The following is a 16,083-nucleotide window of genomic DNA, read 5'->3' as shown; positions in this document are numbered from 1 at the left end:
ATACAAACATAAAACAATATTCATATAGAAGAAACACCCTCACAAATAACTGATAGGTGATGAACACACACCAAAGTTTGACCAAAGCAAAACACAAATTGAAAATTGTTGAGGTTATTCATATTTTAAGTTTAACATGCTCACTCTATTTAAAAATTAAAACCTGTAGAAGCCATAATAAATTGCTTCCATTTCCAGATATTACAGAGAAGGCATATTACCATTGTTTATTACTGTTAAAGTCTTAAATTTGAAATTACTGCTATACCACTTATTAAAATAATTTAGGTAAAATTCTTTCCTCCAGCAAAGAGCTGGAATATTTAAAAATTTATTTTAGAATTATTGTGATACATTTTAAAAACCCATTAATTCCATCATAACCCATGGAAAATGGACAAATTATTTCCATATTCCACGGTTATATTTTTCTTTACATCAATAAAATTTAAAAGTCAACATGTATTACCGGACAAAAGTCAGTACTGTAAAGACTTGCTAATTGTTTCCATTAGAACAGAATTTAGAATTAGATATCCACATTAAAAATATTCTGTTCTGATAAGCAATGTCAAACATTGGCTGGATGCAAAAGTCGAACCAGTTGGGAGAATTTTAACAACCATTTCTGAGTGCATGAAACATGATAATAATTTCTTTATAGTATTTATAAATATATCATATAATACTGTTTCCTGTTATTCATACACCAATATGGCATTATACAATAAGCATATGCCATCTGATTCTTACAAAAGCAAATCATTTCAACAAGTCGGTAAAATAAACGGTAGTACCCGTTTTTAGGCATATAGGTTGTAAAATTGAAGTTTACCTTCCTTTGATCGGTTTGCGCAGCAACAGAGAAATAAAAAAAAGGAAGCATAGGAATCCGAATGGCTAAATGCAAGAAATTGTTATTCATAGTGACATGGCTACATAGAATGCATTATTCTATGAATATTCTTTTCATTTGTTGAAATTTCAAGATAAAAAGCACTCGTTTTCTACAGGTTCACAAAACAGCATAACAAGAACAATCAAGAAGAATGTAATGTAGGCGTTAGTTGGGTTAAAACAAACTATGGCCCAAGGCTCATATCCATATTTCCAATTCAAACAATGGTTACAGAAACCACTTCCCATCTTTCCTAACATACAGGCACACACAAATCTTGCCTGCCTCTCCCCAGAAACCCTTTATAAGAACTATCTTTTTCAATGAATGCACATGTGAATATCACATACCTAGTCCATCTTTTATAGCCAAATTTAATGTCACTACAAAAGAAAGCAAATTGGACAAAGGCACATTATTAGCATCTATAAAGCTGTAATGGCATGAAGATCTCTATAATAAATCAGGAGTTTAAATTCTTTTCCTTAACAGTCTCAGGTTTCAACCAGATGAAGTTGCTAAAGAGCCACTGACTGATGATTTCCGAGGTCTGCTGGCAAAGGAAGATTGGTGGTTCCCACTGGGGCTGCTGCTGGTTCCATTCATCATACTGGAAATGTGGGGAAATTGAGGGTGGGGAGACTGGATCAGGGTCCTGGGGATCGGCAAACAGGAGGAGGTGGAGGGGAGGCCTCCCGCAGGCTGTTGGACTTGTTGATCCCAGAGTCACTTTCCAGTTCTCCAGTAGTCATCAGTTCATCTCTCTGATGACTGATCTTCCTTCTTTTACAAGTGGGTTGAACTCTGTAGTTCAAAGGAAGCAGCCCATTCCTTCTCCAGGTATAAATGGAGGCAATATTCATTAGTGTATAGTAATCCTTTAAAGGTTCCTCTTCATACATGTCCATTTTACTTCTGAGAAACTTCCTTAGGTGCATCACAGTCATCGCCGCAGGGCACTGTAGGTATCTTTTATCATTCACCTCTTCCTTAGATTCCTCTTTGTCTTTGTTTACTTTACAACCCAATCTGTTCAGGAACACAGACTTTTGCACACCAATGCTTACAGCAGCATTATTCATGATTGCCAATAGACGGAAACAGCCCAAATATCCATCAGTGGAGGAGTGGATAAACAAACTGTGGCATACATATATAATGGAATATTATGCAGTTGTAAGATGGAATAAAGTCATGATGCGTGCAACAACGTGAATGAAACTTGAGGATATTATTTTGAGTGAATAAGCCAGAAACAAAAGGATAAAAACTGCACAGTCTCACTAATATGAACTAACTATAACTCCCAAGCAAACTCTGAGAGTTAAAGTTGAGCACACAGGTTGTTAGGAGTATTCTAGTTTGCTAGTGCTGGAATACAATATATCAGAAACGGAATGGCTTTTAAAAAGGGGACTACCCCCCATCCATCCAGGGAAAGACACCTTGGTTCAAGAAGGCCAATGAAGTTCAGGGTTTCTCTCTCAGCTGGAAGGGCACATGGCATCTGCTAGCTTTCCCTCCTGGCTTCCGGTTTCATGAAGCTCCCTGGGAGGCATTTTCCTCCTTCATCTCCAAAGGTCACTGGCTGATGGACTCTGTTCATGGTGCTGCAGCATTCTCTGCTCTCTCTGAATCTCTCATTCTTCAAAATGTTTCCTCTTTTATAGGACTCCAGTAAACCAACCAAGATCCACCCAAATGTCAATAAAAGGAGGATTAGGTGGAGACACATCTCCCCTAATCCATTTTAACACTCACTCTTGATTGGGAGACATCTCCAGGGAGATTATCAAATTGCAGATTCAAACATACAGTATTGAATAGGGATTATTCTGCCAGTACAGAATGGGATTTTGATTAAAACATGTCTTTCCTAGGGTCCATACATCCTTTTAAACCAGCACAAGGAGATAGAAAGAGGGTAGACATTGGGGATTTGATGCTGGAAGAATATAGAATGTTTAACAAGATTGATTGTAAAGATTCAGAAATGGATAGCATAATACTGTGTGATGGTAGCACAATACTGTAAGCATAATGAACAAAGTTAAGTGTGAGTATGGCTGAAAGAAGAAGGATAAAGGAATGTATGACACCAGAAGGAGATAGAGGACAAGAACTGGGGCTTTATAACTTAGCAAAACAAATCACAACGATGGTGATTAAATGTACAAATATTAGAACATTTTTATATGAAGGAGTACAAATGAATGTAACCTTTGCAAGGTGTTAAAATGGGATGATATTAGGAAAAACACAATTAATGCAAACTAGGGTCTACAGTTAATAGTAACATTGTAATATTCTTTCATTAATTGCAACAAAGCCAATATACCAAAGCTAAATGTCAATAAAAGGAGGATATAAGGGAGGGGTAGGAATTTTTGTTGTTGCTGTTTCTCCTTTTCTTTTATTTTCCTCTTCCTTCTTTGTTGAAGAAATGGAAATATTCTCATATAGATGTGGTGTTGAATGCTTAACTGTGTGATTATACCAGGAGCCACTAACTGTACACTTAGGATGGATTGTTCAGTGTGTGAATAAAACTGTTTAAAAAATAGACAGAAAGATATAAGTGCTGAAAAAGATGTGGAGTGAGAGATATACCTCTTCACTGTTGGTAGGGAAGTAGAATGGTGCAGGCCCTAATCTTGCAGATCCATTATTAGGTATATACTTGGAAAGACTGAAAGCAGGGACATGAATAGACATTTGTACACTGGTGTTTATGGCAGCATTATTCACATTTGCCAATGGATAGAGGTGGCCTAAGGGTACAAAGTCTGATGAATGGAAGAGCGAACAGTGATGTCGACATATGATGGAATACTGAGTGGCTGTAGAAAAGGAATGAAGTCATGAGGCATGCAAATAGGTGAATGAACCTTAAAGACATTATGTTGAGTGAAATAAGCCAGAAATGAAAGCACAAATATTGAATGTTTTTCAGTAATACAAACTAACTATAATGAGCAAACTCTGAGAATTGAATTTGAGAACATAGGGTATTGGGATAAAAAGAGATTGGGCAATAGATGATTAAGGGGTACAGAATGTTCAATAACACTCATTGTAAAGTTTCCTAGTTCTTAAGCTCTTAGAGCAGTTACAATTATTCCTGTGTTTTAACTGTTATTTCTAAATTCTGAGATGCTGTGCTCTTTGTGTATAACCTGGTAGTTTCCCAGAACTTCAGGTATCTGTGTGATACCTGAGACTGTTAGAGTTCTGCAGCTCTGAAAGTCAGCATTACTCCATATAGCAACTGTTAAAGAAGATGAAAAAGAGATCAGACTTCAATTATATATACAAATGAAGCAGATCTAGTTAGGACTAAGGAAAGCCAGAATAAAGGATGAAGGATGATATTGTTTGTATGTTAAAACTTCAACTTCTGTGTGAAGCCAAAGGAAGAGATGTTTATTTTGTTTAAAATTTAAATTTTCTGCAGCACATGTTCTAATTTAACCTGTCTAGTCAGTTTATTCAGACAACCTAATTACAAAGAACCTAGAATAGGGAATGAGATCTTGTTTTTTTACAGGTTAACGTAATACCCTGATACATTCTAGAGTATTTTGGGCAAAAAGTTTTAAAAAGTATTAGCAAAGTACCCTTGAGAGATTGGGGAAAAATATGGAACTTTTAAACTTCCCCACCTGAGGAATTTCTGATACTCTCTCAAGCATTGGGGACTCCCAATTTAATAAGCCAAGCCCTTGATCTTGAGGCTTGCCCTTAACTTATTTCTGCAATGGCAGATCTAAGTCTACTTATGAATATGCCTAACAGTCGTCCCCAGAGAACCTCTTTTGTTACTAAGACATGGCTTCTTTCTCTAAGACAACTTTGCAAGTAAACTCACTACTCTCCCCTCTACGTGGGACATGACTCCCAGGGATACAAGTCTCCCTGGTAATGAGACTGGCCCTGGCATCATGGGATTGAGAATGCCTTCTTGACCAAAAGAGGAAAAAGAAATGAAACAAAATGAAGTTTTAGTAGCTAAGAGATTCCAAATAGAGACAAGGGGGTCATTCAGGAATTTACTCTTATGCAAACTTCAGTCAGATATTGCAAATTGCTACACTATGCCAAGCCCTAACCAACAGTGTTCCTGAAAACCTTAGAGAATACTATGGACTTTATCTAAGATTCTATAAAAGTTTTACTTAGTAAGTTTATTTTTAAGAAACTTAACGCCTCCAGATTGTTCTTATGCCAGATAAACCCTGAAACCCAGAGGTTCTGGTCTTTCTAAGACCATCACCCAGTTTCATTCCTCTACCCTTTTTGGTCAATACCCCTTTCCAGCATGAAGTTAAAATGGTCATTGCCCAGATATCTCTGAAGATTGAGAAAATGATCAAATGAGAGGGAGGATGTGTAACTGAGAAATTAAGATTTAACAAATGATTATGACTACTGACTCATTATATAGACGCTTCTTTTAAGTTTTTAGTGTGTTAGAATAGCCAGAAGGAACTACCCGAAATTGTTGAATTGTGTAACCCAGTAGCCTTGATCTTTGATAATGATTGTATAACTATATAGCCTTTATCAAGTGACTGTGTGAGTGTAAAAATCTTGTGACTGACACTCCCTTTATCCAGTGTATGAGTAGATGAGTAATAAAATAAAGAAATTCATGAAAAAAAAAGGTCAGAATTATGGGGAAAAATACCCCTAAGTGAACTATGGACTACTTTAATAATCTTTTAGTTATTGTACTACTTTAATAATCTTTTTATCAATTGCAACAAATGTAAGTACTATTAAAAGATAGTAGAATTACAAAAGAAAGTGCTATTATCAATTGTAACAAAATTTCCACACCAATGCAAATGTTGATGGTGGGATGGTGTATGGGAATCCTGTATTTTATGAATGATCTGCAAATCCACAACATCTCTAATAAAAAAACTTTTTAAAGTTGATCCCAAATGATATTCTTTTTGTAAAAGAATACATGGGATGATGGTAATTGTAATAAGCTCAAAATGTTGCTTGGCCAAAACAGTGTAAAACAATGGCAATGTGTGGTTTCTTTATGGGTTATTTATATATTGAAATATATTTCATATTATAGAATATGTTTTATAATATAAAATATAAAAATTTTATAAAATTTTTTAATATTTCAAAATTATACATAGTATTTTCTTACTTTAGCAACACTTTCAAAATATCTAGAAAAAACAGCCAGCATTCTCTACAAGTTTAAAATGAGTGGTTAAATATTATGGTGAGGGTCAAGTAACAGAATGATTGAGAGTGGCTTCTGGGAGATTAGGGACTAAATTATGCTCCATAGTTTGACTAGCTGTGTGTCCTCTGGCAACCATTTATCTTAGTTTGCCAGGACTGCTATAACAAATACCACAGATTGGCTGGCCTAAACAACAGGAATTTATTGTCTCACATTCTGGAAGGCTGGAAACCCAAAATAAAAGGTATCAGCAGGCAATGCTTTCTCTGAAGTCTGTAATATTCTGGTGGTGGCTTGTCAGCAATTTTCCATCACATGACAATCTGTCTCCTCCTGCTCCTACTCCTCCTACTCAGTCTTTGGTGTATCTGTCTCGATTTTCTCTCTATATTTTCTCCCATATTGGATTAAGACCCACCCTGATTCAATTTGGCCTCATCCAAATAGGATCTTTGAGGGTGGGGAGGGCGACTTAAAGCACAGGAATTTATTTTTTGGAGGCTAGACGTCCAAAATCAAGGTGTAGTAAAGCCATGCTTCTTCCAGAGTCTGCTGAATTCTTGTGGTGTTTTGCTGGCAATCCTCAGCATTTCTTAGCTCGTAAATGTATCTCTGCCTCTGTCACAGGCAACTTGTCTTCTTCTAGCTCCTCCTTTGGCTTCCACTGACTGACTGTATTAATTTCCTGTGCTTATAAGGACTTCAGTCTCATTGGATTTAGGCTCACCCTGATTCATTTTGGCTTTATCTTTTTTTTCAGAAACGAAATATGATCTTTGAAGATCCTATTTACAATTGAATTCACATCAACAAACCAGGGATTAGGATTTGAACATGTCTTTGTGAGGGACATGATTCAATCTACGATGCCACTGAAATTCAAGTTTCACTTTAAACAATCTGAAAAACAGGATTATCAAAATAGTATTTATCTCATAGGACTCTTGTGATAATTAAATGAGATAATGCATATATAAATGTTAATGTAAGACTTAGCACAGATAATAAGCCCTCATTATACTTTAGCTATTCTTTTAGTATATATCTATCCTTTTGATTACTTTTTTAAAAATAGAAGTTTAGTTTCGGAGTGCAAGTATACTTCTCCTACTACCATTGACTAATAGTAATTCCACAACCATATGACAGTCATTTTGATAGGCACTCTGTGTACATTATCTCATTTAAGATTCAGAATAACCTAATGAGGTAGATAGCATTATCCACCCCAACCCCCCTCCCCCACAAGCTTCAGGGAAATTAAAGACTTGTGAAAGATCACATAGCTCATAAGTATAAAGAGGTATGTAGATGGTCTGGGTGTAGAGTCAGGACTCTTAATCATCATGTAAGAAACTGCACAACCAATTGTAAAATACTTTCACACCAATTTGCTACATGAGAAGTTTCAGAAAATATTGACCCCAAACTGAAGCTTTGTACATAGTAAGACACATAATAAAATTCTAATACCTAGTTAAAAAGGGATTGGTGGCATAGATTCAGAAAATATAAAATGGTGATAAGAGTAATAGCAAACATACATAGTGCCTACTTTGGGCCAGACACTGTTGTAAACAATTCAATTTCCATAATAACTCCAGGCAGAGAGGTTCAGTGACTCACATAACATCATACAAAACTAGTAACACAACTAGTAAATGTCGGAACTTGAATTTGAACTCAGGTTGTCTTATTCCAGAGTATACGCTTCTACCTACTACACTATATTGTCTCAAATTTATATTACACAGCTGGTGCTACAGGTTACTGAAGAAGTAATCCAACCATAACTTCCACCACTACAATAAACCTTACAAATTACCAGAAATTGAAGCTAAAATTAGTCTTTAATCTTAATTAAGAAGAGTATAATATTGGAAATTTAAAAATAATAAATCCAGTTTCTATAGTTTTACTATTTTCATGGATAATTGGATTCTTTTTTCTACCAGCCTCCTCTCATATTTTCTTGCTGTTCTTTATCATTCACATCAATACATTTACACACATACATACACACCTCCTTTGAAAAAACTCAACTGTTAGGTTTATCTTTCTGAATTATTCTGACCCTTCACACTTGAGGTTTATCACTCCTTGAATTATAATATGCCTGAAACAAAAGAGGAGATCATGTTGAAAACCATTTGGATTTTCTTAGAAAAATGACATGCCTCTATCACAGGGCTGTTGTGAGAATGTGTAAGACTCTGCTTTGAAATCTCTGAAGTTCTACACGAGTGTAAGGGATTGTTATTGTCACCATACTAAAAACAAAACACCCCCCCCAACACAAATAATTCACCCAAACAAAAAAATCAATGGGAAAGCAGGGCTTGTGGTTCACAGTCTTTCTTTTTAATGTGTCAGACTTGAGAATTTTTTTTCATTGTTGTTATTCTTTGTTTCACTGGGGTTGCAGGAGGTTGAATAAGGCTTGCACAAGCTAATGCAAACTGTGCAATAAGACTTATTTATGAAATGGTCCAACAGAAGACACATTTTTCAGATAAATTTGCAAATTTGCATTTGTGGTTGAAATAGCTGAATTCACTTCTAAACCCAGGAGTAAATCCCCTAAGCCTGAAAGAAGTCTTTGTACCATATTTAGGATTAATATATTTCTTTCTGTTAAATCAAGGCAAATTCTGCGTGAAGTCAGTTCCTTTCTAAGTCACAAAAAGTTGGTCAAAAGATAGTAAGATGATCTTTCAGATATTACGAGCTCAGTTCAACAAACTTATTAGGTAGCCTCAGTAGAGACATAAAATTTCTCTGGAACTCAGTTTTCCTATTATAAATAGGGAGGTGGACTTGAATTTTGCAATTCTTTCAGACTCGAATATGTTATAATTCTAGGATTATCTATAATCCAAAAGATTAAATCTGGTGTATGCAGGCCTTTAAAATGGATAAATTTTAAAGCTCCAGAATGAAATGTGAGACTTTATCTTACCTTCATTATAATAAAAAAAGTACATCTCACTTTATAATTAAAAGAGTGTTTCTCATATATTATTTCATTTGATCCCTGTATAAACCTTAGAAGTAGTGATTTTATTCCATTTTAGAGATGATGAAACCAAGACTTAGAGTATTTAAATGTCTTTTGCAAATTTTCACATTTAATAAATTGTGAGTCCAGGAATTAAAATGTAGAGTGTGGACCACAGTGACTCAGCAGGCAGAGTTCTCACCTGCCATGCCAGGGACCTGGGTTCGACTCTTGGTGTCTGCCCATGCAAAAAAAAAAAAGGAGTGTAGGCTAGTATAATTTAAATTACTCCATAATGCCTGACAATTTATTATTATAACATTATTATTATAGGGGTAGATTTTTACTCCCTCCTTATGAACTGCAAATGTTAATACTGAAAATTTTGTTGATGACCCATTTAGTCCCTTAAGAAACTGTTTGGGCAAGAAAGTTTTAAATTTTACTGAGACTATTTTCATAACCATTGTGAAGACAAGTGTGGTAGTTAGATCCATTTGTCAACTTGGCCAGGTGAAGGCACCTAGTTCTGTTGCTGTGGGCATAAGCCAATGGAACATGAACCTCATCTGTTGCTGATTATATCTGCAGTCGGCTAGGAGGTGTGCCTGCTGCAATGAATGATCTTTGACTTAATTGGCTGGTGCTTAAATAAGAATGCCCAGTGTAGCACAGCCCAGGCAGCTCAGCATACCTCATCTCAGCACTCGCAGTCCAGGCCTTTGGAGATGCAGAAAGAAATCACCTCAGGGAAAATTGTTGGAACCCAGAGGACTGGAGAGAAAAAAGGCCAGCAGAGATCACCCTGTGCCTTCACACGTAAGAAAAAACCTCAGTTGAAAGTTAGCTGCCTTTTCTCTGAAGAACTAAAGAAATAAATCCCCTTTTATTAAAAGCCAATCTATCTCTGGTGTGTTGCATTCCAGCAGTTAGCAAACTAGAACAACAAGTGTCATGAAAAATTAAACGCTATATCACAACACTCATTCACTCATACATGAATTCAGCACATATTTACCAAGAGTCTACTACTGTTTAGGAGATATAGAATTGCATAAGGCAAAGTTTCTGCTGTCAGAAAATATACAGTCTAAGAGGAAAAACAGACAAATAGGAAGTGTTATAAGTTTTATGCTAGAAAATGTTAAGGGTGCTGTTTTAGTTTCCTAGGCTGCTTAAAGTATATACCATGAAATGGGTTGGCTTTAACAATGGGAATTTATTAGCTTACAGTTTAAGACCAAGAAAATGTCAAAATCAAGGCATCATTAAGGTGATCTTTTCTTCCAGAAGACCGGCTGCTGGCAATCATTAGCTCCTCTGTGACATGACAAGGCATCTGGGGCATCTGCTGGTCTTTCCCTTCTCTTTCGGGTTTTATTGCTTTCAACTTCTTATGTGCATAGTTTTCTATTTCTCTGTATTCATTCTGTTAATAAAGGACCCCAGTCAGAGGATTAAGACGCATACTGAATGAGGTGGATCACACCTTCGCTGAAGTACCCTCATCAAAAAGGTCTTACTTACAATGTATCCATACCCACAGGAATGGATTAAATTTAAGTACCTGTCTTTCTGGGCTACACACAGCTTCAAACCACCACAAGTGATATGGGAGGATAGCAAAAAAGTATGTAATTGTCTGAGGAGTTAGAAAAGCTTCCCAAAGGACATGGTGTTTAAATTGAGAACCAGAGGAGGAAAAGGCAATTACCTAATAATGTAAAAGGACAGGAGATACTCTGTGTGGAAAGAAGAATATGTGAAGGTAATCTTGCTTTTACTTTTATAAAATTACTGTGCCTTTTAAAAATATGTTCCTAAAATTTTTAAAGTAGAAAAATAATATATGCATGTTTGTCCAATGAAATAATACAAAGTTGTATTAAGAATAGTTTCTTTACTTCCACTTTCCCTTTCATTTCTACCCAACCAATATTAATAACTTTTGTATAGAATCCTGCTCCTCCTCGCTGCCACACTGTTAATGATGTAGTTAATTTGTTTTAAAATGAATGGACACAGACAATGCTATTCTATGTCTGTGTTAATTAAAGTCATATCCGAACAACAGTTAGTTATCCTAATCCAAAAGTGGCTGCTACAACTGCTTCAGCAGTCTTCATCATTGGTCAAAAAAGGACACTTTGCTGGCTGATACAGTGAATGTCAGAAATGAGTTTTCAAAGATGAAACTAGTAGCTTGATATCACAACGGTTGTTAAAAATGGGCTCTCATTGGTGAAATTGGTGGTATAAATGTATATGGCATATCTAAACTGCTGTAGAGACACTCCACTCCTTCAAATGAAAAGGGATTAAGATTCAGTAAGGCCTGTGATATCTAAGGACCCCATCCTTAGGGATGGTGCCTGAGACTTGATCGTAAGGTGCCCTGTGTCTAGTTTGTTTCGGAGGATTTCCAATGGCCTGATGCAGTTCCTTAAGGGTAATTGCCTCTGCAATACTGTCATACCTGGATCAATGAAGCTGTTGTCATGGTGAGTACAGCAACCAAAAGGATAGTGCTGGACTTAATTGAGCTTCTAGAACTGGCGATGTGGTTCTTTTGTGCTTGCTTGCTAATGAATATTTATACATATAGCAGAATTGAGTCTGAGACTTACCTTTATTACAATCTGGCAATGAGATTATAGGAGAGTATGAAGCTTTCAACCACCTAAAGCTTTTTGGAAGTTAACATTATTTACCAATAAGACTGTATTTCAGTTTTATTTTATGACTATAAACATTGCTTTAATAAGCATCCTTGAACTTACAACCTCAATTGTTGATGTTTTTATTTCAATGGCATACTTTTTTTAAAAAGCAGGATTGCTAGGACAAATGAAAGTTTAATACATTCAAATAAATACATTTTAATATGTGCTGCCAGACTATCTTCCAAAAAGTTTATGGCTGACAAATTACATATCTCTTCAATGTATAAGAATGCCAGTTTTCTAACATCCTCTCCTGCTCTCAATAGTATCACTCTTTTTATTTTTTTTGTCAGTTTGTGGGTGAAAGTAGTATCTTTGTTACCATTCCTAGCATTTCCCTGACCACTAAGGAGGTTAAGCCTCTTTTCATGTGTTTTAGGGCATTTGGGTTTCCTTGTATATAAATTTCATGTTTATATAAGTTGTCCAAATCTATAGTTTCCCTTTTTAAATTGTAGGGATATGTGGTGTAGCAGAGATATTAAGTTTTTGTTTACCATATATTTCACATTTTTTCTAGGTCATCACTTGTTTTGATTTGGTCATGGTATATTTTACCATATTAAAAATATCTCTTTTCCTTCATGTCTTCTGTGTTTCCTGTCTTGATTAGGATGGTTCCACAGAACAGATTTTACAAATATTTTTCTAAAGTTTTAATTTTTCTACATTTTATTTTTAAAAAACATTGAAATATTTAACCTATCTATAATTTTTACATAGGATATAAATTGAAGTCTTTTTCTTCCAAGTGGACCATTAAAACCACTCATATAATGAACCATCTGTTCTTCCCAGATAATATAATAAAACACTGTCAAATTTAGTTCTCAAATAAACTAGAATTATGATCAATCTGGATAAATTTCTATTTGGTTCCAATATTTTATTTTTCTATTCTTGGGCCAATTCTGAACGGGGAGGACGGTATACTTGTGGAAAGTCCTAGTAACTAGCAACTACTTTTCTCGCTTAGTTGTTGTTTATTTACAAAATTAAATTAAGTAAGAACTGCAGAAACATCTTTTTCAAAGCCCCAGAAACAGTTAAAGGAGTGCAGAAATAGGGTGTGGACTGAATCAAGAAAAAGGCTACTTAAAAGTGATGGGATTGTATGGCAACTTGGCTGGTCCCTCCATCTCCCCTTACTGGCTTGGTGTGGAGCCATCCTGCACCCTGAGTATGGATGCCTGGTCCTGGTTCTGGACATATAAGAGTAACCCTCATGCACATACTGGGATCATGTATGTCAGGTTCAGTCTCTCAGGTAGTAGCTTGAAGTACTTGATTTCCCAGACTTACCCTGAACTAGAAGACAGCTCACAGAGCTCTCCTACAGAATTACAGAAGTTCCTACAGAACTGTCTTGCTAAAGCAGTGAAGATGTTGTGCCTGGGGCAAGGAATTGCTGGCTGTAGAACATACAAAGTGCCCAGGACCATGAGGAAACTTTCCTAGGGAAGATGGGACATTCCTATATACATAAATGGGAGAATTTCTATGTCCACACATGCATACCCCAGACTAGAAGCATGTACAGAAATGATCAGGGAGGCCCTATATTTGGCCTGGAGCTATTCTTAAATTTACAGAATGGCTAAGCCCTTAGGAGAGCTCTTGAACAGATCAATCTGCAAAAACTGGGAAAGGTATTTCTGTTTTCCTTTTTTATCTCTTGTTAGCTGCAGACACTCAAGGAAGACTCAAGACAGAGCTGGATATAAGCTTAAGGAACACATCTGAGACTCTAAACTCCAGTGATAATACATTAAGATAACAAAATGTCCAGGTTTCAACAAAAGATTACAAAATATGAAAAGAAACAAAAAGTGATGGCCCAGGCACAGGACAATATTAAAGCATTAGAAACCATCAATGAGGAGGATCAGATGTGGGGCTTACCAGACAAAGACTTTTAAAAAATGGTCCTAAATATGCTCAAAGAACTAAAGGAAAACATGGACAAAGAACTAAAGGAAATCAGGAAAACAACAGATAAACACAAAGAGAATGTCAATAGAGAGATGGAAAGTATTAAAAGGAATCAACTAGAGCTGAAAGCCACAGTCACAGGAACTAAAAGTTCCCCAGAGGGGTTCAACAACAAATTGGAGCTGGCAAAAGAAAGAATCAAATAACTTTAAGGTAGGACAATTGAAATAATTTAATTGGAGGTACAGAAAGAGGAAAGAATGAAGAAAAGTGAGCAGAGCTTGGGGAAACTATAGGCTACCATTAAACATACCAATGTATCATTGTGGGAATCCCAGAAGGAGAAGAGAGAAAGGAAGGGGTAACGAATATTAAAGAAATAACAACTGAAAACTTCCAAATTTAATGAAAGGCATGAATATAAACATCCAAGACACTCAAAACAACTCCACACAGGATAAACCCAAGTAGACCCATACAACAGCATATTATAATCAAAGACAGAATGCCAACAATAAGGAGGAAATATGAAAGCAGCAGAAGAGAAACACCGTATCATGTACAAGGAACCTTCAATAAGCTCAAATGCCTATCTCTCATAGGAAATCAAGGAAACAAGAAAGCAGTGGGAAGACATATTTAAAGTGCTGAAAGAAAATAATTCTCCGCCAAGAAGTTTATATCTGGCAAGGCTTTCTTTCAAAAAGTCTTTTGAGGGGGCAATTAAAACATTCCCAAATAAACAAAAGCTGAGGGAGTTCATCATCACTAGACTGGTCCTACAAGAGATACTAAAGGGAGTTCTGCTGGTTGAAAGGGAAGGATAATAGGCATAGATTGAAGCTGCCTGAAGAAATAAAGATACTCAGTGAAGGCAATGACATGCATAAACATAAATGGCAGTACTATTGCACTTTTGATGTGTGACTCCACTTTTTACTTCCCACAGGATCTAAAAGGCAAATGCATAAAATGCAATGACGAATCAGAGTTATGAACTCATAATGTATAAAGATGTAATTTTTGACAAGAATTACATAAAGATAGGGGACAGAGGGGTGTAGAAACATAGCTTACACTACTGAAGTTAGAGTGGTATCAATGCAAACATGATTGTTATAGATCTAGAATGTTAAATTTAAGCCCCATGGTAACTATAAAGGAAATATCAGAGGATCTGCAAGCCCATAGACACAGAAATTAGAGTACAGGTTCCCGGGGTGAGGGGCAGGGAGAATGGGAAATTAATACATAATGGGTGTAAGGTTTCTGTTTGGGGAGATGGAACAGTTTTAATAATGGAAAGTGGCAAGGGTACCACAATATTGTGAATATGGTTAATCCCATTGAATGGTGTGCTGGGTTGTGGTTGAGATAGGAAAGTTTATGGTTTATACGTATTCTCATAAAGGAAAAAAAAAACAGCGACTAAAGGGACAATGATAATTAAATGCAACACACAATACTGGACGGGATCTAGCAAAGGAGGAGAAAAGACTCAAAGAGGTTCTTGGGACATTTGAAAAAAATGGAATATAGACTGTAAGCTTTATAACACTGTTAAATTTCTCAAGCTTGATAACTGGACTTCAGGTGGTTACATAAGCGAATATCCTTGTTCTTAGGAAATGTACATGGCAGTATTAAGTGCTTGTGCTGGCTTGAAATTGTTATGTACCCCAGTAAAGCCATGTTCTTTCAATCCTGATTCAATATTATAAGGTGGAACTTTTGATTAAGTTTCCATGGAATATGAATTGTGGGTGGGACCTTTTGATTAGGTGGTTTCCATGGAGATGTCTTCACCCACTCTAGATGGGTCATTTACTGGTGTCCTTTAAGAGGGAACCATTTTGCAAAAAGCTTCAGAACCCACATAGACAGAAACCTTTGGAGATGGAGAAAGAATATGTCCCTGGGGAAGCCATTTGAAATAAAGCTAGGAGAGAAAGCTAGCAGATATCACCGTGTACCTTCCTAGATGACAGAGAAACCCTGGACATCATCAGCCCTTTCTAGAGTCAAGGTGTCTTTCTCTGGATGCCTTAGTTTGGACATTTTTATGGCCTTAGAACTATAAACTTGTAGCTTAATAAATTCCCTTTATAATAGCCAACCCATTTCTGGTATATTGCATTTCCAACAGCACTAGCAAACTTAAACAGCACTCAAGGAGAATGATATAATCAACTACACTCAAGTGTTCAGAAAATGGATTATACATAGACAGATAGCTAGAATGATATGGCAAATGCAGTAAAACTTTTAAATTGGTGGATTTGGGTATCTAGGGGTAGCATTATACCAGAGTTTTCTGTAT

General features: G+C 36.1%; 1 long non-coding RNA gene and 1 pseudogene across 1 annotated transcript in view; both read right to left on the bottom strand.

Moving 5' to 3' along the window:
• Positions 1-16,083, bottom strand: part of LOC143643690 (uncharacterized) — a 216,855-nt gene that overhangs the window by 25,468 nt on the left and 175,304 nt on the right. The window lies entirely within an intron of this gene.
• On the bottom strand, positions 1,400-1,982 carry LOC143643689 (polycomb complex protein BMI-1 pseudogene; annotated as a pseudogene).

Source organism: Tamandua tetradactyla, chromosome 8, assembly GCF_023851605.1.
Source record: "Tamandua tetradactyla isolate mTamTet1 chromosome 8, mTamTet1.pri, whole genome shotgun sequence".
In the NCBI taxonomy this organism is placed as follows: domain Eukaryota; kingdom Metazoa; phylum Chordata; class Mammalia; order Pilosa; family Myrmecophagidae; genus Tamandua; species Tamandua tetradactyla.
This window is presented reverse-complemented; position numbering and strand designations above follow the sequence as displayed.